General features: G+C 45.0%; 1 pseudogene; it reads right to left on the bottom strand.

The window, feature by feature from the left end:
- Window positions 1-22,631: 22,631 nt before the first annotated feature.
- On the bottom strand, window positions 22,632-24,043 carry LOC119321756 (annotated as a pseudogene).
- Window positions 24,044-25,340: the final 1,297 nt, after the last annotated feature.

Below are 25,340 nucleotides of genomic sequence, written 5' to 3'. Positions count from 1 at the left end.
AAACCGCACAGACTATTCACCAACTGCTCCATTAGGAGTAGAAATTACTCCACTCATCGACCACTATCCAGCATGCATCTAGAGTATTAAGTTAAAAACAGAGTAACGCCTTAAGTAAGATGACATGATGTAGAGGGATAAATTCATGCAATATGATAAAAACCCCATCTTGTTATCCTCGATGGCAACAATACAATACGTGACTTGCTGCCCCTGTTGTCATTGGGAAAGGACACCGCAAGATTGAACTCAAAGCTAAACACTTCTCCCATTGCAAGAACTACCAATCTAGTTGGCCAAATCAAACGGATAATTCGAAAAGACTTGCAAAGATAACTCAATCATACATAAAAGAATTCAGAGAAGATTCAAATATTATTCATAGATAAGCTGGATCATAAACCCACAATTCATCGGTCTCAACAAACACACCGCAAAAAAGAAGATTACATCGAATAGATCTCCACAAGAGAGGGGGAGAACATTGTATTGAGATCCAAAAAGAGAGAAGAAGCCATCTAGCTACTAACTATGGACCCGAAGGTTTGAAGTAAACTACTCACACTTCATCAGAGGGGCTATGGTGTTGATGTAGAAGCCCTTCATGGTGGATGCCCCCTCCGGCGGAGCTCCGGAATAGGCCCCAAGATGGGATCTCGTGGATACAAAAAGTTGCGGCGGTGGAATTAGTTTTTTAGCTCCTTATTTGATCTGTCGGGGGTACGTAGGTATATATAGGAGGAAGGAGTACGTTGGTGGAGCAACAGGGGGGCCATGAGGCAGGGGGGCGCCCCCCACCCTCATGACCGACTCTTCTGCTTCTTGGAGTAGGGTCCAAGCCTCCTGGATCACATTCGGTGAGAAAATCACGTTCCCGATGGTTTCATTCCGTTTGGACTCCGTTTGATATTCCGTTTCTTTGAAACACTGAAATAGGCAAAAAACAGCAATTCTGGGTTGGGCCTCCGGTTAATAGGTTAGTCCCAAAAATAATATAAAAATGGAAAATAAAGCCCAATATAGTCCAAAACAGTAGATAAAGTAGCATGGAGCAATCAAAAATTATAGATACGTTGGAGACGTATCACCATCCACCTATGTGCAAAAGCACGTCGGTAGAATCAGTCTCATGAACGTGGTCATGTAATATCGGTCCGGGCCGCTTCATCCAACAATACCGCCGAATCAAAATACGACGTTGGTGGTAAGAAGTATGACTATTATCCCCCACAACTATGTGTGTTATACTCGTGCATATAACATCTACGTATAGACATGGCTCTGATGCCACTGTTGGGGAACGCGGTAATTTTAAAAAAATTCCTACGATCACACAAGATCTATCTAGGTGATGCATAGCAACGAGAGGGGAGAGTGTGTCCACGTACCCTCGTAGACCGAAAGCGGAAGCGTTTCAATAATGCGGTTGATGTAGTCGAATTTCTTAAGATCCAACCGATCAAGTACCGGACGTACGACACCTCCGCGTTCAGCACACGTTCAGCTTGATGACATCCATCGTGCTCTTGATCCAGTTGAGGACGAGGGTGAGTTTCATCAGCACAACGGCGTGGCGACGGTGATGATGATGTTACCGGTGCAGGGCTTCGCCTAAGCACTACGATGATATGATCGAGGTGTGTAACTGTGGAGGGGGCACCGCACACGGTTGGGAGAGAAACTTGTGTGTTCTAGGGTGCCCCCCTACCCCCATATATAAAGGTGCAAGGGGGAGGCCGGCCGGCCCCTCGGGCGCGCCCCCAAGAGGGGAGTCCTACTAGGACTACTAGTCCTCGTAGGATTCCACCAAGAGGGGGAGAGGAGGAAGGAAGGACAGGGAGAGGGAGAAGGAAAGGGGGCGCCGCTCCCCTTCCCTAGTCCAATTCGGACACAAGGGGAAGGGGGGCGGCCTGCCCTAGTCGCCCCTCTCTCTCTCCACCAAGGCCCAATGTGGCCCATTAGTTCCCCGGAGGGTTCCGGTAACCCCTCCGGCACTCCGGTTTTACCCGAAACTTTTCGAAACACTTCCGGTGACCGAATATAGCCGTCCAATATATCAATCTTTATGTCTCGACCATTTTGAGACTCCTCATCACGTCCGTGATCTCACTCGGGACCCCGAACAAATTTCGGTCATCAAATACACATAACTCATAATACATATCGTCATCGAACATTAAGTGTGTGGACCCTACGGGTTTGAGAACTATGTAGACATGACCGAGACACATCTCCGGTCAATAACCAATAGCGGAACCTGGATGCTCATATTGGCTCCTACATATTCTACAAAGATCTTTATCGGTCAAACCGCATAACAACATAGATTGTTCCCTTTGTCATCGGTATGTTACATGCCCGAGATTCGATCGTCGGTATCATCATACTTAGTTCAATATCGTTACCGGCAAGTCTCTTTACTCGTTCCGTAATACTTCATCTTGCAACTAACTCATTAGTCACATTGCTTGCAAGTCTTATAGTGATGAGCATTACCGAGAGGGTCCAGAGATACCTCTCCGAAACACGGAGTGACAAATCCTAATCTCGATCTATGCCAACCCAACAAACACCTTCGGAGACAGCTGTAGAGCATCTTTATAATCACCCACTTACATTGTCACATTTGATAGCACACAAAGTGTTCCTCTGATATTCGGGAGTTGCATAATCTCATAGTCTGAGGAACATGTATAAGTCATGAAGAAAGCAGTAGCAATGAAACTGTAACGATCATAATGCTAAGCTAACGGATGGGTCATGTCCATCACATCATTCTCCTAATGATGTGATCCCGTTCATCAAATGACAATGCATGTCTATGGTTAGGAAACATAACCATCTTTGACCAACGAGCTAGTCAAGTAGAGGCATACTAGGGACACTTTGTTTTGTCTATGTATTCACACATGTACTAACTTTCTGGTTAATACAATTCTAGCATGAATAATAAACATTTATCATGAAATAAGGAAATAAATAATAACTTTATTATTGCCTCTAGGGCATATTTCCTTCAAAATATTGTTATGATAATTATGCTTCTAATGCCTATGTTAAACCATAAATTGAGGACTCCTCCGCTGTCCAAGAAGAGAATAATATTTTGCAGGAGTCTATGGAAGAAGAAATTGATGAAACGGTGAGCTCATTGGTTGAAAAAGATGAGGAGGAGAGCGGAGAACAAAAGGAGGAAGAGCGGATTAGCTACCCATGCCCACCTTCTAATGAGAGTAACTCTTCAACTCATATATTCTTTAATGTTCCTTCGTTCTTAGCAAAGGATGAATGCTATGATAATTGCTATTATCACCTTGGTTCATTCGAAATATCCCTTTTTGATGATGCTTGCTATGCTTGTGGCCAAGATGTCAATATGAATTATTCTATTGGAGATGAACTTGCTATTGCACCCACACATGATATTCCTATTATCTTTTTGAATTCTCCAAACTACACTATATCGGAGAAGTTTGCACTTGTTAAGGATTATATTGATGGGTTGCCTTTTACCGTTGCACATGATGATTTTGATGAATGTAATATGCATGTGCTTGCTGCTCCTACTTGCAATTATTATGAGAGAGTAACTACATCTCCACCTCTTTATGTTTCCAACATGATAAAATTGCAAGAAACTACTTATGCTATGTATTGGTCTTTACTTGATGTGGATGAATTGTTCTGGTATGACATGCCGATGCATAGGAAGAGAGTTAGGCTTCGTCATTTCTTGATATATGTTGCTTTGTGCTCATTACTAAATGCCAAATCATTGTTAATTAAAATTGGCTTTGATATACCTTGGGATCTAGTTGGATCCATTACTTGAGCACTTTATGCCTAGCTTAATGGCTTTAAAGAAAGCGCTGTCAGGGAGACAACCTGGAAGTTTTAGAGAGTCATTTATTTCTGTTGAGTGCTTTATAATGTTTAAGAAAAATATAGAGGGGAACACAAAACTTTTCAAAAAGGAAACTGAAAGTGAGAGAGACAAGCATTGTTGAAGTGGGGGAGCTCCTTGAACTTTGTTCATGCTCATAGAAACTTTATAAATCTTAATGACAGAAACTTTTCAACAAAATAATTATCCCCTTGTACAATTCCATTGTAATATAAAAATAATGTGCCAAGATTTGCCTTTAGGATGGGTAGATTGCTTGTTGGTTTGTGCGGTGCAGAACAGAAACTTTGGCTGTAGTGCGCGATTTTACATTTTTTACTGGAACGTCAAATGGTTCTGAAACCTTTTGCACTGTCTTTATATACAATTTTTTTGTTTTTACTAATTTTCTCAGAATTTTGAGATTTACAGAACTATGGTGGATGTTCAAATCTTTACAGACTGTCCTGTTTTCACAGATTGCTATTATAGCTTCATTATTTGCGTATGTTTGAATTCTTGTTGAAGCCTCCTTGACTTGGGGCCATAGAATTGTGATAGCATACAATGGGTAATGTTTGTTTATAATTATACAGTAATGTTGCAGCAATACATGATGGGAGTTCATTGCCATTTTCACTAACCCCGCCACTAAAAGTTTGTTTAAGTTTTGTGTGAATGAAGTGTTCGAAGATCGAGGACGTCTCGATATGAGGAGAAGGAGGAGAGGCAAGAGCTCAAGCTTGGGGATGCCCAAGGCACCCCAAGTAAATATTCAAGGAGACTCAAGCGTCTAAGCTTGGGGATGCCCCGGAAGGCATCCCATCTTTCTTCAACAAGTATCGGTATGTTTTCGGATTCGTTTCGTTCATGTGATATGTGCAAATCTTGGAGCGTCTTTTGCATTTAGTTTTCACTTTGCTTTTATGCACCATGCTGGTATGAGATAGTCCATGGTTAATTTATAGAATGCTCATTGCACTTCACTTATATCTTTTGAGTATGGCTTTATAGAATGCTTCATGTGCTTCACTTATATCATTTGAAGTTTGGATTGCCTGTTTCTCTTCACATAGAAAACCGATGTTCATAGAATGCTCTTTTGCTTCACTTATATTTGTTAGAGCATGTTATTTTGTAGAAAGAATTGAACTCTAATGCTTCACTTATATCTATTTAGAGAGTCAAATGGAATTGGTCAATTGCATGGTTAGTCACAAAATCCTACATAAAACTTGTGGATCACTGAATATGATATATTTGATTCCTTGTAATAGTTTTGCGATATAGAGATGATAAACATGTGGGAAGTACTAGTAAATGGTTGTGGTTAAGTAAGAATATTGGTGTTAAGGTTTGTGATTTCCGAAGCATGCACGTATAATCTCTCGTTATGCTATGAAAGTTGGAGCGCAATTTATCCTTGATTGTCTTCCTTATGAGTGGCGGTCGGGGACGAGCAATGGTCGTTTCCTACCAATCTATCCCCCTAGGGGCATGCTTAGTAGTACTTTTCTTCGAGGGCTAATAAACTTTTGCAATAAGTATATGAGTTCTTTATGACTAATGTGAGTCTGCACTCTTACCTTTTCGCAATTTGCTAGCCTCTACGGTACCGTGCATTGCCCTTTCTCACCTCGAGACGTGGTGAAAACTTCGCAGGTGCCTCCAAACCCCGTGATATGATATGCTCTATCACACATAAGACTTATTATATCTTCCTCAAAACAGCCACCATACCTACCTATTATGACTTTTCCATGGCCATTCTGAGATATATTGCCATGCAACTTCCACCGCTTCCATTTGATGACTTGAGCATTCATTGTCATATTACTTTGCATGATCATATAGCTGACATAGTAGTTGTGGCTCAACCACCGTGCATCATTTTTCATACATGTTACGCTAGATCATCTGTCAGAGGCATTCATATAGAGTCATATTTTATTATAGGTATCGAGTTGTAATTTTTATTACTTTTGAGTTATAAGTAAATAGAAGTATGATGATCATCATTTTTAGAGCAGTGCCCCAGTGAGGAAAGGATGATGGAGACTATGATTCCCCCACAAGTCGGGATGAGACTCCGGACAATGAGAGAAAAAATAAAAAAGAAAAAAAAGAAAAAAATAAACAAAGAGATAAGGGGCATTGTCAGTATCCTTTACCACACTTGTGCTTCAAAGTAGCACCATGTTTTTCATATGGAGAGTCTCCTATGTTGTCACTTTCATATACTAGTGGGAATTTTTCATTATAATATTAGATGCACACCCACTTAATTTTCATATGGAGCTTTCGTACACTTATAGCTCTTAGTGTATTCGTTGCATGGCAATCCATACTCCTCGCATTGATATCAATTGATGGGCATCTCCATAGCCCGTTGGTTAGCCGCGTTGATGTGAGACTTTCTTACTTTTTTGTCTTCTTTATATTTACCCCTATCATCATACTATAGTCCACCTGTAGTGCTATATCCATGGCTTGCACTCATGTATTGCGTGAGGGTTGAAAAATCTGAAGCGCGTTAAAAAGTATGAACCAATTGCTCGGCTTGTCATCGGGGTTGTACATGATTTATACTTTGTGTTACAAAGACAGAGCATGACAAGACTATATGATTTTGTAGGGATAGCTTTCTTTAGCGTTGATATTCTGAAAGACATGATTGTTTATTGGGATGCCTGAGTATTGATGTCTTTATGTCAAATTATAGACTATTGCTTTGAATCACTTATGTCTTAATATTCATGCCATGACTAGACATATGATCAAGTTTATGTTAGGTAGCAGGAATTAAGCTTGGGGATGCTGATACATCTCCATCGTATCTATAATTTTTTATTGTTTCATGCCAATATTATTCAACTTTTACATACTTTTGGCAACTTTTTATATGATTTATTTGGACAAACTTACTTATACAGTGCCCAGTGCTAGTTCCTATTTGTTGCTTGTTTTTGTATCGCAGAAAATCAATACCAAACGAAGTCCAAACGTGATGCAACTCCATGGAGAATTATTTTGGAATATTTGTGATTTTTAGGAGTTGGAATCACCTCAAAGGGAGGCCCACATGGACCAAGATACACCTGGGCGCGCCCCAGGCCCCTGGCGCGTAATGGTGTATGCTGCTCACCTCGTACGTCGGTTGGAGCTCTACTTCGGGCGCAAGGAAGCTTATATCAGGAAAAAAATTGTATAAAAAGATCAGCGCGTTTGGAGTTACAGATCTTCAGGAATATAAGAAACGGTTTTCGACTGGATCTGGGGAGCACGAAACAGAAGAGAACAGAGAGGGAGATCCAATCTCGGAGGGGCTCCCGCCCCTCTGCCACCATGGAGACCAAGGAACAGAGGGGGAACTCTCCTCCCATCTAGGGGGGAGGCCAAGGAAGAAGAAGAAGGAGGGGGCTCTCTCCCCCTCGCTTTCGGTGGCGCCGGAGTGCCACTGGGGCAATGATTGGGACGGCGATCTACATCAACAATCTTGCTACCGTCAACACCATGACCTTCCCCCATCTATATTCAGCGATCCACTCTCCCGCAACCCGTTGTACCCTCTACTTGAACATGGTGCTTTATGCTTCATATTATTATCCAATGATGTGTTGCCATCCTATGATGCTTGAGCAGATTTTTGTTATCCTATGGGTTAATCGTGATCCTGGTGGTATGATTGTATATTTTATTTTGGAGCTGCTACAGTGCCTTCCGTTCTCGCGCAAATGTGAGGTCCTCCGTTGTAGGGTGTTGCAATATGTTCATGGTTTGCTTATTGTCAGTGTTGCGGGGGTGACATCACCCTAAACGCGGATAAGTGGGTTATGGCGTATGGGAGTAAGGAAGACTTGATACTTAATGCTATGGTTGGGTTTCATGACCTTAATGATCTTTAGTAGTTGCGGATGCTTGCTAGAGTTCCAGTCATAAGTGCATATGATCCAAGTAGAGAAAGTATGTTAGCTCATGCCTCTCCCTCATATAAAATTATAAGAATGATTACCGGTACTTGTTATTGATTGCCTAGGGACAATTCCGCAAATCCTATCACCACTTTTCCACACTCGCTTTATTTACTTTTTGCACTTTTATTTAAAGAACACTTAACTTTTATTTTCCCGTTCTTTATTATCTTGCAAACCTATCCTACAACACCTACAAAGTACTTCTAGTTTCATACTTGTTTCCGGTAAAGCAAGTCTGCGTAGAGTTGTATCGGTGGTCGATAGAACTTAAGGGAATATTTGTTCTGCCTTTAGCTCCTCGTTGAGTTTGACACTCTTATTTACCAAAGAAGGCTATAAACAATCCCCTATACTTGTGGGTTATCACTCCTCAACAAGGACGCCTGCCAGGTATGAGGCCGCCACAGCCACCTGCCACCAATCCATCATTAGAGCTGTACTGCTGCATGTACCTTGCCTGGTCTAGCTGCCGCCGACGGCACCACGATGCCAGATAGAGTCATCCTCCTGCGCGAGTCAATCTCTATGCATCAGGCACTGAGTCTCCACTGCACCATGCCGCCAAGATACAGCGTCATCAATGGGCAAGATGAAACACCGCTCCTTCTCTTGTCCCCTCCAACCAGCACTTGCTCCAAAATGATGCCCCTAGGAGGAAGAACGACACCGAAGGCGCCGTCATCATCCGATCCGGTAGACCCAGATCTAGGGTTTCCCCTGGAACTTCCCAATCAGGTTGACGTGACCTGCAACGACAATGCCTCGAAAAGGGAACGACGTCTGAGACGCCGCCATCGTCCGCCAAGACCGCACTCAGGCACGATTTTCACCGGAAGGCACGTCGTCCCGATCTCGCGGTTGGCTAGAACCGAGCGGAACCTCGCCACGAAGACGTACGTCATCGTTGGTACTCTGATGGAGATCCGGCATCTCCTTACCGGCCCTTCCACGTGCTGCCGGTCGGCCCAAACGGCCGGATGGATCGGACATGACGACCGGATCCGATCCAGAAGCTCCGCCGGATCGCCAGCAGAGGCCTCCGGCCGGTGCCCCTTGCTGGCCCTTCCTCCCAGACGCCAGCCAGCCACATGTACGGGCTGGATCAACCAACCCGCACGTTGCCGCCAACAGCCGCACCACCAGTCCTCGCCATCGACCCTGTAGCACCGCCGCCACTGCCCACCTCCATGCTGCCGCCGGAGAGATGCCGCGCTGCCAGCGATCCAGATCTGGGCAGGTGCCCCCATGCCCATGGATGCCCCGCATCACCCAAATCTGCGTGGGAGGGGAGGGAGCCTCTGCCACCGCCGTCGGCCACCAGGCTTTGCCCAGTGGCTTCCTGAAAGGATTGATATAGTTGACTAGAGGGGGGAGGGTGAATAGGCAACTAACAATTTTTAGCTTTTCTTTACCAAATTAAACTTTCCATTAAAGTAGGTTGTCTAGATATGCAACTAGGTGGGCAACCTATATGATGCAACAACAACAAGCACACAAGCAAGCAAGGGATACAACACAATATAAGCTTGCACAAGTAAAGGTGAGAGATAACCAAGAGTGGAGTCGGTGGAGACGAGGATGTGTTACTGAAGTTTCTTCCCTTTGAGAGGAAGTACGTCTCCATTGGAGCGGTATGGAGGCACAATGCTCCCCAAGAAGCCACTAGGGCCACCGTATTCTCCTCACGCCCTCACACAATGTGAGATGCCGTGATTCCACTATTGGTGCCCTTGGAGGCGGCGACCAAACATTTACAAACAAGGTTGGGGCAATCTCCACAACTTAATTGGAGGCTCCCAACGACACCACGAAGCTTCACCACAATGGTGTTGGGAACACAGTAATTTCAAAAAAAATCCTACGATCACGCAACATCTATCTAGGAGATGCATAGAAACGAGAGGGGATAGTGTGTCCATGTACCCTCGTAGACCGAAAGCGGAAGCATTTAGTAACGCGGTTTATGTAGTCGAACTTCTTTGCGATCCAACCGATCCAAGTATCGAATGTATGGCACCTCCGTGTTTAGCACACATTCAGCTCAATGACATCCCTCATGCTCTTGATCCAGTTGAGGACGAGGGTGAGTTCCATCAGCACGACAGCATGGCGACGGTGATGATGATGCTACCGGCGCAGGGCTTCGCCTAAGCACTACGATGGTATGATCGAGGTGTGTAACTGTGGAGGGGGGCACCGCACATGGTTAAGAGAAACTTGTGTGTTCTACGGTGCCCCCCTGTCCCCGTATATAAAGGAGGGAGGGGGAGGCCGGCCAGCCTATGGTGCGCCCGAAGAGGAGTCCTACTAGGATTTCCTAGTCCTGGTAGGATTCCCCTTCCCCTAGTCCAATTCAGACCCAGGGGGGCACGGCCAGCCCTCCTGCGGCCCTCCTCTCTCTCCACTAAGGCCCATGGTGGACCATTAGTTCCCTCGGGGGGTTCTGTTAACCCCTCTGGCACTTTGTTTTTACCCGAAACCACCTGGAACACTTCTGGTGTCCGAATACATGGTCCAGTATATCAATCTTTATGTATCGACCATTTTGAGACTCCTCGTCACGTCCGTGATCTCATACGGGACTCCGAACAAACTTCGGTCATCAAAAACACATAACTCATAATACATATCGTCATCTAATGTTAAGCGTGCGGACCCTACGGGTTCGAGAACTATGTAGACATGACCGAGACACATCTCCGGTCAATAACCAATAGAGGAACCTGGATGCTCATATTGGATCCTACATATTCTACGAACATCTTTATCGGTCAAACCGCATAAAACATACGTTGTTCCCTTTGTCATCGGTATGTTACTTGCCCAAGATTCAATCGTCGGTATCATCATACCTAGTTCAATCTCGTTACCGGCAAGTCTCTTTACTCGTTCCGTAATACTTCATCCTGCAACTAACTCATTAGTTACATTGCTTGCAAGGCTTATAGTGATGAGCATTACCGAGAGGGCCCAGAGATACCTCTCAGAAACACGGAGTGACAAATCCTTATCCAGATCTATGCCAACCCAACAAACACTTTCGGAGACACCTTTAGAGCATCTTTATAATCAGCCATTTACGTTGTGATGTATGATAGCACACAAAGTGTTCCTCTGGTTTTCGGGAGTTGCATAATCTAATAGTCTGAGGAACATGTATAAGTCATGAAGAAAGCAGTAGAAATGAAACTGTAACGATCATAATGCTAAGCTAACGGATGGGTCTTGTCCATCACATCATTCTCCTAATGATGTGATCCTGTTCATCAAATGGCAACACATATTTATGGTTTGGAAACATAACCATCTTTGATAAACGAGCTAGTCAAGTAGAGGCATACTAGGGACACTATGTTTTGTATATGTATTCACACATGTACTAAGTTTCTGGTTAATACAATTCTAGCATGAATAATAAACATTTATCATGATATAAGGAAATATAAATAACAACTTTATTATTGCCTCCAGGGCATATTTTCTTCAAAAGGAATATGGCTCCGCGGTGACCTCAACTGTCCAGGGTGCTCAAACACCCAGGAGTAACAAGATCCGCAAGGGATTAGTAGGGGAATCAAATTTCTCTTGGTGGAAGTGTAGATCCGGTCCTTTTCAACCAATCCCTAGAGAATCGTAAAAGTTTGATTGGCTAGGGTGAGAGATCGGGCGAAAATGGAGCTTGGAGCAACAATGGAGCTTGGGGATGGAAGAGATAGTCAACTTGGAGAAGAAGACCCCCCTTATATAGTGAGAGGAAAAATCCAACCGTTACCCACTTACTCAGCCCTCGACATGTGGTACTACTGCAAGGGCCTGCGGTACTACCGCTTGCACGACAGGAGCCAGACGATCCCCTGTTGCGTTGAAGCAACGAGCGGTAGAACCGCCGGAGCGGTATTACCGTGTACCCTTGCGGTACTACCGCATGGCAGGGTTTGTCTAGGCTGGGAAGGCACAGACGAATAAAATTACATCCGTGGCTACTTCCGCCGAGTTTCGATCTGTGCAAAAATCCGACACGGTACTACCGCATGCAGGGAGCGGTACTACCGCGTAGGGCGCGGATGTAAAAAATTACATCTGCCCCTACTTCCGCGCGGGTTACTGTGCTAGGCTAGAGGCCACGGTACTACCGCACCCGAGGAGTGGTACTAGCGCATCACGCGGTAGTACCGCGTCCCTGGCAGGTACTACCATGGGCAGCTGCAGTACTACTGCTCCCTTGAGCAGTACTACCGCATGCCACAATACACTACCACTTGAAGTCCTTCATTTTGCAAAGACACGGATAAACGGTCGGTGCTCCAGAGAAGCAAAGGAAAGGTGGTGCAAAGGAACAGACGTGTACGTGTTGATTCCATCCTAACCTTTCCGAAGCGGACCCCCTCTTAATAGTACGGCTTTCCTACGACTCAAATCCACCGAAAAGAAACGTAGAGAAACATCGTCTTCACTAGGCTCCGAGGGGCACCGAATCATCTTGTACCTAGACATGAGATATCTGAAATGCTCAATGCACACGATTAGTCTGTAAATGCATTATCATCAATCACCAAAACCACATAGGAAGAAATATGCCCTTACACTTCCTCCAGCAGCGACGGAGGGAGGCCCGGGATCTGCGGCGGCCCGGCGGCTAGGATTACCGATTCGCCTGAGTCGCCCAGGCGGCAGGCAACGCGAGGGACGCGGGTTCAGGACCCCTACGATGACCTCCTAGTGTTGCTGGCACCAATAGCTGAGTGACTATGTCTAAGACGTTTTAAAAATAGTTGTTTGTTAGTTAACTACTCAAATATATACCTATAATACCACTACTTAGAGCATCTCCAACAGCATGTGTATATTTGGATGTCTATATATTCATATAGACAATGTTCTAAAAAGATTCTCTCATATACACATTCAGTTTTGCATCAGAACATCTATATACAGGGACGATGACAGGTATGCCGTCGCTGGGGAGAGGAAGAAATCATGACTGCAGCTGAGTTTAGACAACGCCTTCACATTGTCCAGGCGTGGACATTGTCGAGGTCGATTTAGAGGATGTGTATATTTGGACGATCATATAGACAAGCTGTTGGACGCCTGTTTTGGGCTCACGTCGTGGAAAACGAGTATAGACATTCATATAGACAAGCTATTGGAGATGCTCTTAATGTGACAACACCTTCAAATATTAGTAGTTGGATATGCTCCATCCAACGACCGAGAGATGACAAATCCGAGCATTACCACATGTTGCATAACATTTTCACTCATAGGATTGTGCCACGTTGCCTTCTAATTGAAACTCCACTCTATCATCTTCTAAATCACTAAGCTTCCTATGGGTAAAACTCCTAGGAGCGTTCAGGTCACCGATTCAGTTTCTCACATCGATTTTGTCTCGGTCCTCCCAACGAGAACCATTTTTTGAGGCGATCCCAACGAGAACTGGGCTGCATCAGCTGCCCTGTTCTGTGAGCCTTTTTTGCGTGGGAAGCCATGGGCCTGGGCAGTGGTTGAGTGGGATAGGCCATTTCTGCTTGATGGTTCTCTTTTCCTCAAAATAAAAATAAATGCTTGATTTTTTTTGAATCTAAACACGCTCGCTTTATTAATCAAAGTTCATAGGAATACAATCGATGTCTGGCGGGTTTATAAGCCACAGATGGCGCCCGGGCCCCAGACCAAAAGCATGTTTAGCAAGGCTATGTGCCTCGACATTTGTCTCTCGTCCTTCGAAGATGAAGGAACACTGTTGAAAATCAACTATGGAATCTCTGATTTCCTTTACAACCGGTGCATAAATTCCACCCGTGCCTTCTTGAATAGCTCTAACAACCCCTTGGCAGTCAGAAGCAATCAGCACTCGCATCAACTGAAGATCTGCTGCCAGTGCCAACACTTCGCGGCATGCTAACGCCTCCAAAGTAGCTAGATCAGACAATCCATTATATGTCATGCATGAAGCCCCCAGAAACACACCATCGGAATTTTCTACACACATCGCTAAAGGATCCTGTGCTCAAATCCCTGGAAAGAGCCCCGTCCACTCTCAGTTTTGCCACTCCGGGCGAAGGAGGGATCCATCTTGTTCTGTTTCGACTTGGGGTTGCTGCGGCCTAACGAGGTGGTTGTACTGGCTTACAATCTTTTAGTTCCCGGATATATTTCATGATGAAGTCGTGTGTCGCCAATGGGCTTTGGAAAACATTTTCATGGGTGGCTTGTCGCCGTGCATACCATATGGCCCAAAGAGTCACCACAACCTGAATGAATTCAGAAGAAGAGACCAGCTCTCTAATCGCAAATATCCACCTCTTTGCATCTGGTTCACAAGTAGTCTGGAGGACCTCAACAAGGTCAGAATCCTGGAGAGCCCAAACACACCTTGCCACGCTACAATGAAGCAATGAGTGTTGCCATGAATCTTCTGCACCACACAGTTTCCAAGTTGAGGTCGTCGACATATTTCTGTTCTTTAGTAGATCAGTTGTTGGGATTGAGTTTTGAGCAAGTCGCCACAAGAAGATCTTAACCTTTGAGGGAACATCCACTTTCCACAACTTAGACCATGCTCTTTGCTCACCCTCACCGTTCCACACGTCCGCTCGACCCTCAAGCCAGGCCTCCCTCCTCATTTTGGTCTCCACAAGCATGCAGTAGGCCGAACGCACAGAGAAGACACCATTCTTCTCATGTACCCAGTCCCAAAAGTCTTCTATGTGCCTTGTACATAATGGGATTTCATAGATTGCCTGCGCATTCGAGGGCAAAAATACCTCATCTATCACTGCTCTATTCCATTCAGCACCCGGTAATATGATCTCATTCACACGAGTAGGGGGATTTTGGATCCTGCTTACAATCGGTCTCATATTATGCACTCGTGGGAGCCAATTGTGTTGCCATATAAGAGTGCTATCTCCTGTCCCGATGCGGCGGAATAGACCTTGGGTGAGGATGTCGTGACCTTCAATGACTGCTCTCCAGATTTGGGATGGCGCTGGTCCCAACTTGGCTTGGAGAAAATCTGTATTCACATGATATTTAGCTTTCAAGACACGAGCACTTAGCGAATCCGGATCCATCAGTACCCTCCATGCCTGTCTTGCTAGGAGTGCCAGGTTAAAATGTTCTATGTCACGAAAGCCCAGACCTCCGCAATATTTTGGCCTTGTCATTGTGCTCCACGAGACCCAACTCGTCTTCCTCTGTCCTTCTTTACTTCCCCACCAAAACTTACGTATGAGGGTGTTTATATGCTCGCATAGTCCTCGTGGTAACTTGAAACAGGACATTGAATAAACAGGGACCGCTTGGGCCACATATTTTATAAGAACTTCCTTTCCTCCCGCAGAAAGAAGCTTTTCCAACCAGCCCTTAACTTTACTCCAAACTCTGTCCTTTATAAATTTTAAAGCTCCATTCTTGCTATTTCCAACATCCATGGGCATGCCCAGATACTTTTCAGACAGAGATTCATTTGTAATACTGAGAGTGTGCATTACCTCGGTTCGCAAGGAGTTGGGACACCCCTTACTAAAGAACACTGAAGATTTTGATAAATTGATCCTCTGGCCCGAAGCATTGCAGTATCGATCCAAAAGGGAGGACAACTCAATAGCACCATTTGAACTGGCTTTGACAAACAGCAGGCTATCATCCGCAAAGAGTAAATGGCTTACCGGCGGAGCCGATGGAGCCACTCGAATACCACTGAGGTGCGATGATTCATCTTGTGTTTTAAGAAGGCACGTAAGGCCCTCTGCTGCAAGCAAAAACAGATATGGAGAAATTGGGTCCCCCTGACGGATCCCTCTGGATGGAGTAAACTCTTCCATCTTACCACCATTAAAAAAACAGAGAATTTAACTGACCTCACCATTCTCATAATTAAGGCCACCCATGATGGTGCAAAACCCAACTTGATCATGATCGCCTCCAGATAACTCCACTCAACTCGATCATAGGCTTTCATCATATCCAGCTTGACCGCACAGAATCTATTTCTCTTGGCCTTGTTCCTTTTCATAAAGTGCAATCATTCATATGCTGTGATGATATTATCTGTAACCAAGCGCCCTGGTACAAACGCTGATTGCTCCTCTGATATGATCTCTGGGAGGATCAACTTGAGTCTATTAGCCAGAACCTTGGAGGCTATCTTATAGATGACGTTGCACAAGCTAATCGGCCTAAATTGTGCTAGTAGAATCGGATCCTTGACCTTAGGGATGAGCACTAGGAGTGTTTTGTTGATCACATCCGGGCTCTCTTCCCCTTGGAGGATACGTAGGACCACACTTGTTACTTCTCCTCCACACAGCTCCCAATGCCTTTGAAAAAAATGGGCCGGATATCCATCAGGGCCGGGGGCCTTTATGGGGTACATTTGAAACAAGGCGTTTTTACTTCATCCGGCGTAAAAGGAGTTGTCAAGTCGGCGTTCATAGCTGCCGTCACCTTCACAGGTACAGTGTTCAGCACCTCGTTGATGCCTGTGGTACCTTCAGATTGGAATAAATCTTTGTAGAACTCATTTGTCAGGGAAGCCATCTCCTCCGGATCTTGTGTCAACGTCCCATCAGATCTCTGCAAATTCTTGATCAGGTTCTTCCTTCTCCGCATGCTGGCTCTTCTCTGAAAGAATTTGGTATTCTTATCGCCATCGGCTAGCCAATCAACCCTGGAACGTTGTCGCTGCAGAATTTCCTCCATGTGATAAAGCTCCACTAGTTGGTCCGATATTTTCGTCTCTGCATGTGAGGGAGACAAGCGCTGGGGGTCATTCTGCAAAAATGCAAGCTCTTTTTTCAGCTTTTTTATCTTCCTAGATACACATCCAATGTTATCCCCACTCCATTGCTTCAAGGATGCCGACAAGTTCTCTAGTTTAATGCTTAAATCCGCCGCTGTCTGACCACGGGGGGTCCCGCTCCACATGGCATCTAGCGATTCACTGAAACTGTTATGGCGTTCCCAATAGCACTCATAACGAAATGGTTTGCCTCCTGCCGCTGCTGCATGTACTAGTTCCAACTGCAAACGAAGGGGACAATGGTCTGACGAGGCGCCTGTCTCGTGCGTCAAATATGCATGTGGAAAGGTGTTATTCCAGTCAGATGTAGCCAGTGCCCTGTCGAGCCTAACGTGACAGTAACCTCCGGCCGTTTTCTTCTTGAAGGTCCACGGCTTCCCATTATAACCCAGATCAACCAAAGCACAAACATCCACTGCATCTCTGAAGCCTTGTATTTGGGATCTTCTCCTCTGCCCTGACCCCACATGTTCATGTAGGTGCAAAACCTCATTAAAATCCCCGATGCATAGCCATGGCAGCGAGCTAGCGCTTGAGATTGCCTTCAACTTGTCCCATGTTTTGTATCTTTCTCCGACCTGCGCCTCACCATAAACACACGTGAGTCTCCATTCAGCATAGTTAGGCATGGCAACTTTTGCATCCACATGATACTCAGAGTAGCCAAAAACATCCAACTTTATTCCATCATTCCAAAAAAGGCCTAAGCCTCCACTACGACCAGAACTACTAACAACATAAGCATGATTAAAACCTAAAGTACCGGCAAGACTTTCCACTCGTGCTTTTGATATCTGAGTCTCCACTATACACAACACGGTGGGGGCAAATTGCTTCGCTAAATCGCGAAGCTCTCGAATTGTCGCAGCTTTACCAGCACCGCGACAATTCCAACATAGGATATTCATTGTGCTCGGCGATCCTCCACTCGGGAGGTCGCCGTTTTTGCATCATGTTGTTTCTCTGGGACAGCACCCTTCTTCAGGCAGCTCTTGTCAGTGATGATACGAGACCTTTTCTGATCTTGCTTAGATGAAGGGCTAACCGGTACAGATGCATTGACAAGTTCCAAGTTACTACCCATGGTTGACGGTAGGGCCAGAAGTGCGCCCTCCTTCTGCTCCCCCGCTGATCTCTTCCTGTTCTCCTCTCCCTCATCCATGACTGTATCAGGGTAACCATTGCTAGGATAACGGGCCTCGTCATCATCAGGGTACTCAGAAGTCCTGCCACGACCAGCTCGGCCACCACGCCATCCACCGCGGCGTCCTCTTCCACGTCCAGGTCCAGCCCCTACCCTCATATTCCATGCAGCCTTTAGATCCTTGAAAAACAGCGCAGAGGGAGGATGTATGCCATCGCCATGTTCTTTATAAACATGACCTAAGTGTCCACAAACGGCACACCAGTCCGGGAGGCGTTCATATTTGACTCGATAAATCTGGCGTTTTCCGTCGCGGATCATCGTCACAGCGTTCTTCAAGGGCTTGTTCACATTGATCTTGACCCACACTCGATAAAAATTTCCAGCAAAATCCTGAGTCACGTTTTCTGTGAACAACACCTCTCCAACTTTAGCCGCAATCGGCGTCACCAGATGAGCATACAGGTCCGGGACGTCATGAATCTGAATCCATATGTCCAGACTATCCAGCACTACTTCTGTCGGCTTGGTTATTCCATCATAGGGCGTGATAATGACGGTGTTTCCTCTGAAGTTCCACGGCCCCTCTTGCATAACACGCTCCCAATCACCAAGGCAGAAAAACTGGATTGTGTACAGATTATCCTCTAAAGGCCGGAATTTCACCTCATGCGCCAGATCCCAAGCGGCCCGCATGTTCTTAAAGAACCAGTACTGGCTGTAGGGTTTATCGATGTGAACCCTAGCAACAACCATCCATCTTGTCACATCCGGTGGCGTCGCCTTCTCGTCGAAGACTACATCATCCAAATCTTCTTCCCGAAGGCCTAGTTCGGCCATCATCTTCTCAACTTCAGAGGCGGAGGTGGAACTCGATGCCCCAGAAGCCTTCGATCCCATCGCCGCTGAAAACCTGAAACCCTAGCCCGAGAAAAACGAATCGGGCTTTTGAAGCTGACCCTAACTCTCCAAATCAATCGCCAAATGACACGCCAAGGCCGGGAAGTGATGCTAGATCACCCCTTAATCAGCCCGAGCCGTGAAAATCCGGGTGGAATCGGAGGTGGGAAGGTAAGAGCTCGACGGCGGCTGGATCGCCACCGGAATAAATGCTTGATGGTTCTCTTGCTCAATGATTCCCCGCTAAGTTTTCACTGTCCAACGCACACCTTCACCCGTGTGAGTCCATTAGCACCGGGCACATAAGATCACTGACAGAAAAGGCCCACCAAAACCCAACATGAAAGAAAGGAACCACAACTCATTGTTTCCCTAGGCGCCAACACACAAAGAGAAAAACTTCATGTGAAATTCATGTGGCACAACAGGGGCAGTGAAGCGTGCCTCGTCCTTCTAGTCTCATTTCTTCTAGAAGAATCTTTCTCATGCTTATTTGATTCTCTAATAAAAAAATGAGACAAAGAAAATTCCGAATTCTAGAAGTGTGAGAACCAAGTTGGCGTAGAGTTGTATCTTGCCCAATATGATTCGCGAGGAAGGAAATGAATTTCTTATTTTAAATTTACTAGCCCCTATATTTATATGAATAACCTAGAATATGGATTGTTGGATGAACTATATCCAATGGCTGAGAGGTGGCAAATCCAGGTGTTGATGACCATTCGATTTCCTATTCATTGCATCATATTCTGCAATATGTACTATTTAGAATTTTTAAACTGTTAAACATAGCACATCCATTCTAATGGGTGATGTAATTGCCACATGTACTATCTCGGCACACTTGTCCTTTATTCTAGACTCTTTCATGCATACTCTTGCTCCAATAGTTTTCTCTTTAATTTGGAGTTGCCATTTGTGAGATTACCTTCTGAAATTTTGTTCAAGGTGGAACACTTATGATCACGACTTCTTAAACTCTATGATTTCTAGATAATTTCTGCCAAACGCCCCAACCCTAGCAATCTTATGGGGCATCCTGCACTAACTACGCATGTTCATTTAATTTTATTCTTGTGGTCCATACATACATTGTATTATATACGCGTGCAACTTGGAGCACTATACGGCTACAATTTTTTTACTCCCTCTGTCTCCCAAAAGAAGGCCTATAAATTTTGTCTAAAGTCAAACGTTGCAAAGTTTGATCAAGTTTGTAAGAAAAACTATTAATGATTATAACACTAAATAGATACTCCCTCTGTCCTATAATGTAGGACGTTTTTTGATACTAATATAGTGTCACATCTTACATTATGGGACGGAGGGACTATAATCTAAAAATATATTGTATTGGTATATAATGTGCTAATTTGCATTGCAATTGTTGGTATTATTTTCAACAAAAAAACTATTATCATTGTCCAAGCTTATGGGTTCTATTTCTTCACGGTCTTTACTTTCAGTATTTTCTCAGTGTTGTGAAGAACTTCCCATATCTACTTTCTCTGTGATTGTTGTGAAGACTTTGCTGAGAACTATCTTATTCTGATGCATGCTGTGTAGCTTTCTTCTCTGTCTTGCTGTACTAAAGGCTATCTATTTGTTTGTCAGGCTTGCTTACTTGTACTGCTACTTAGTTATTCTTCTATCTAGCATATGTTATTGTCTTTGACTCAGTACTTCTAGCCAATTATCCCTCTGAGTCATTTGCTGTCTGTTCTAGTTATTCTTTAGTTCAACATCATTTCTATTAGTATTACTAGACTATTTGATTCATAAAATCTTTTCTTTCGAATAATTTGTCATATATACCATTCACCCCCATATGGTAGATATTTGATGCTACAAAATGTGTGAACACATTTTTTCAGTTAGATGAAACATTTTTCAAATATATGACGATTTTTTAATGCGTGGACATTTTTAATACATAGTGAGCATTTTATCAAAATATACTAAAAAAGTTTAATAGCGACTAAAAGTTTTTTATATACACTACACGGTGAACAATTAAAATACATAATGAACTTTCTCAGTACAACAAACTATTTTTGTAATACATGATGAATTTTTTAAGTGAAAATTTAAAAACAAATGATGAATATGTTTTAATACACAATGAATATTTCTAAGAAAACACTACAATTTTTTTTAAATACAGGATTAGCTTTTTTTATACATGATGACCATTTTTAATCCAAGATGACATATTTTTAAAATACACAACACTTTTTAAAGACACACTTAAAAACATTATTAGTACACTATGAATATTTTTGAATTATATGATTAACAAAAAACAACTCTTGATGGGTGATTTCGGTTTGCTGCAATGCTAAACTAGGGCTACAGGAAAAGCTAGGCGCTCTCTTTCCTCTTCCCAGGCAATCAGGTTTCCTTCTCCTGTCGGTGGCGGCACTTGTCCGCCGCGCCTCCAAAGGCATTTGGGCCTTGGAGGACCTTGGGCCCCCATCGGCGGGAGAGACCCTGCTCTCGTTCTTATTAGGGTTTAGCGTCTTAGTTGGGACTGTGTGGTGACAACGAAGTCCCTCGGTAGGATAATGCTTCCTACATTCGATCCCATCCTGATGGTGTGTCTAATGTTGCCGGAGGGCGTGTGGAGGTGTGTTTTCATCGGATCTCGTGGAATCAAATTGGTGCTGATTTTTGTTGGATCTGTTAGGATCCTGTCATTGTTCTTCTTTGTTTGTTCTTCACATGTTTAATCCTCCCGATCTATGACTTTCTTAATTTACGATGATTGTTTCTTTGGTGTGTTGATTCTATGGGGCACTAGCATGGCGACTTTTTGACTGTCTACTACAATAAGGTTTTGCCTGGATCCGATGAGGGAGAGACTTGAGAACGGCGCGCCTTCGACACGTTCAGTACGTGTAGTTGTCGCTAGGTGATCACTGGACCTAGTTGTTATTTTTGTTACCTCTGGTGTTCTGTGTATTGCCGTAATTAATTATGAATAGATCGGAAGTTTCATGCTCTTTAAAAAAGGCAAAATGAAAGAAAAAAAAAGAAATAAGAAAAAGGAAAAAAAACAGGCAAAGAGAAACACAAAATAAATTTGAAAACTATTAAAAAGTTAAACAAAAAAGAAACATGACAAAAGAACTAGCTCACAAAACATAAAATGAAAATAAACTCAACAAAAAGACCAAGGCAAACCAAAAAGAAAAGGCCCACACATTGTGATACCGGAAAGAAAATCGCCCCAACATGCGTTTCTGGGCCACGACCCACGCACACATTGTAGGTTTGGTGTCCAGGACCTTGCGTATTTTAGATTTATATTCTTGCATATTCATTTATATGGATCAAATGAGTTTGTGTTGGTGTTTTTTGTTGCTTTTGTTGATGCGATTGGTTCTAACTTTGGAGTCATGCTTTGATGTTCTATTGAAGATTTTGTGGTTCAACGACCTTTACTGTTAGGTGGTTATCCACAGCCCAAGTACGTCTTCTTATTCTTTATCATGCATGAGATAAGAGATTTTTTTGAAGCCTATGAAGATAGTCAAGTTCGTGTAGGTATACGGGTGGCGGTGTCGTTATTCCGATTTGGCTGCGGCCTTTCTACCGAAGTCTTGACAGTATTTCATGTTGCAAAGATTGATACCACAAAGAAGACGATTCTTAAAATCTCAATGTGATTCCCAGTTATAGGAATTATTTTGTAATTTTCTGGATCTGTCATCCAAATCATTGTATCTATAATTTTGTTGAGTACGAATACAGTTAAGTCATTCTAAAAAAAATCAAAGAAAAATCATCATACAGAAAAAAAGACAACCAAGGTAATGACAATTCAGAGATATGAAAAATAGCAAAAACTATAATAAACATGAGAAATAATTTCTCGGCCAAGAGCCCCAGTTTTCCTTTATTTTGAGTTTGAGTCCCATTTTATGTTTATTCAATTATCAACAACCAATAAATATGTCATCTAATTTAATTCCAGTTCCACAAAGTCAGCACTGCACCATCATGACTAGTTAGCTAGAAAAGTTCCCCGGCAAAATTCCTAATGTCCTCGTCCCTGAACGACGGTGAGGCCATCCCCTTGAACTGCCTGAGGTCAGACGGGCTCCGGCCAAGCTGCAGCGCCACTTTGGTCTCAAACAATTCGCCGTTCTCCCTCCGCTCCACGTTGGCTTCGTCGAGGTTGTCCTCGATGTCGTCCTGGATCTTTACCCCGTGACGTTGCGGCACAGCTCGAACACCATGCCCACCTGCCCGCCGTGCTCCACCGTATTCACCGCCGCGGCCAGAGTGCCGCCGAGGATCGCCGCCCCGGACGCCCAAGACGTCCCGGCATCGCCGGACCCGATGAACGCTGCGGCGATCGCTGCTGTGCCGGCCAGCGCCGGGCCGGCAACCGCGAGGACTCTGTTAAGTTTCAGCACCACCTTACCGAACGACAGGTACTCCTGCTCGTCCTTGGCCTTGAGCACCCGTGCGATGCCCTCTCATCTCTTCTTCCAGTTCTGGTGTCCAGCCGTTGTCGCCGGCCATGGAAGCTCGCCGGGCGCCATGCCTGGTGTTGGACGACATCTTCTTGCAGGCGCTGTGACGAGCCGGGTTCTTCTTCGGCCACCAGCGTGCGGGCTCGACGGTGTTGGGGAACTTCTCCAGCATGCCGGGGAGCAGCGGAAGCGGGTAGGCGGCGTCGAGCGCGAGCACCCGGTCCATGGCCTCCTGGAAGAAGTCATCCTTGGTCGCGGACGATGCGCCGAGCGCGAGCGTTGCGCGGACGTCGCGCTCGAGCTGCCGCCACAGCCTCGTGGCGTTGCGCTGCTCCTCAGCGAACTGCGAGGGCTGGATCTTGTTGACCGCCGCCATCGTGACGGCCGCCGATGCCAGGAGCACCCCCGTGGACGCCTTGAGCGCGAGCAGGCTCGTCGACGCCGGCGCGAGCGCGGCCATGACGCAGGCGGCGAGCGTGAGGGAGTTGGTGGAGTGGAGCAGCAGGTGGTTCCAGTTGTCCCTCTGCCGGCCGATGATGTCGTGCATCTGGACCCGGTCCGCCGCCGCCTCCGCGACTGCGCGGAGCTTCCCCACCTCCGTGGCGCCGTCATCTCCCGTTCCGATCACGACGCGGTCCTCGGCGCCCGCAACGGGGTCTACCCGGGCGAGCGTAAGCTCGTCGATGCTGCTCACCAGCTGCCGCTGGTCGGACGTGGTGGTACTAGTGCTGTTACCTCCGACGCCGCGCAGGTTCGCCCGGCAGCACAACCCGCTCCGGCCACGCGACCGCGACTTGGCCGGCAGTACGAGGCTGCTGCCGGCCAGCTGCCGCACGACACTTGCCATCTGCGCCCTGTCACGTAGTCTGTCCCAGTGACACGCAACTCTGCCCCTTTTGATGTCCACTCTGATGATGCGTGCTCGTTCCTCTCCATGCTCGTGTGAGGTGTGCTTATATAGTTGGTGATCGCGCGCGCGAGAGAGGACATGATCAGGGGGACAGGAGCCGAGGAGGAGAGTCTTGTTGACGAGGGCGAACGGTCACGCTTGGCTGGGGTCGGTCGACAAACGCGCCATCAGGCTCTTCAAATCTGGAATAGTTTTGGGTGCTGGCTGGGTCTACTCAATTGGATTGAATACAAGAAACAAGAATGACTCCAGGCAGAGGTAGTCCACCAACTTGCTTGTCTTGACCATTACCATGACCGGGCCCGGGCTTGGCAGGCTATGTGTGTTCCAGTCATGCCACATCACCAGGTATATGAGATTTTTTTTTGAAAAGTACAAACTTATTGCCCAGTTCAGAGGATCGACTCGAATACTACTTCCTCTAGTTAATGACATTTTGGAGAGTGACGTGTTATTCAAAGCACAAACCCTTTTTCTAAATATATTTTCATTTTCTTTCAGAAATACTCCCTCCGTTACTAAATGTAAGGCGTTCTAGTAGTACCAAATACTCCCCCATTCGTAAATATAAGATGTTTTGAATATTTTAATATGAACTGCATACGGATCGAAATGAGTGAACAAACACAATAAAACGTGTCTATACACATTCTATTTAGAAAAAGGTTAGAACAACTTACATTTATGAACGGAGAGACTACAACACACACATACACCACTGCACGGACACACTCACGCCGTCACGCGGTGGCTACTGAAGAAAATGAAAACTACAGAAATATGCGAAATTTCTGAAGTTCTTTCATATTTCTATCTATCTATCTATCAAATCGACTTAATCTGAAGTTTTCGGAGCTTGGAGGAATGCTTTTGAACATGAAATAATTGCGAGTGTGCCAAACGGCCCATGAGATGAAGGTGGTCAATTCAAGAAAGAAGGTAACTCATGATCTTTCACCTGATTGATTTCCTCCTGGACACCATGGTGCCCTGGCTCCCAAGTAGGGCAAAGATAATTCAAACATGTTTGCGAAAACTCACAATAGACTTGTTTCACACACATGCAAAACAAACATACCACAAATGTTTATGCAGAAGGGCTCTGATGTTTAGTCTATTGTGGACTGTGGAGCAACCATGAAATAATTGCGCTTAAGGTGACAACATGTTTTCCAAAGCCACTTGATGGCAGGTATGGCTATATGCTCACCATGCATAATTTTGTACGCCTAAGAAACT

This window comes from Triticum dicoccoides, chromosome 6B (assembly GCF_002162155.2).
Source record: "Triticum dicoccoides isolate Atlit2015 ecotype Zavitan chromosome 6B, WEW_v2.0, whole genome shotgun sequence".
NCBI classification, from domain to species: Eukaryota; Viridiplantae; Streptophyta; class Magnoliopsida; order Poales; family Poaceae; genus Triticum; species Triticum dicoccoides.
Note: the sequence above shows the minus strand (reverse complement) of the source record. Positions and strands in the feature narration are given on the sequence as shown.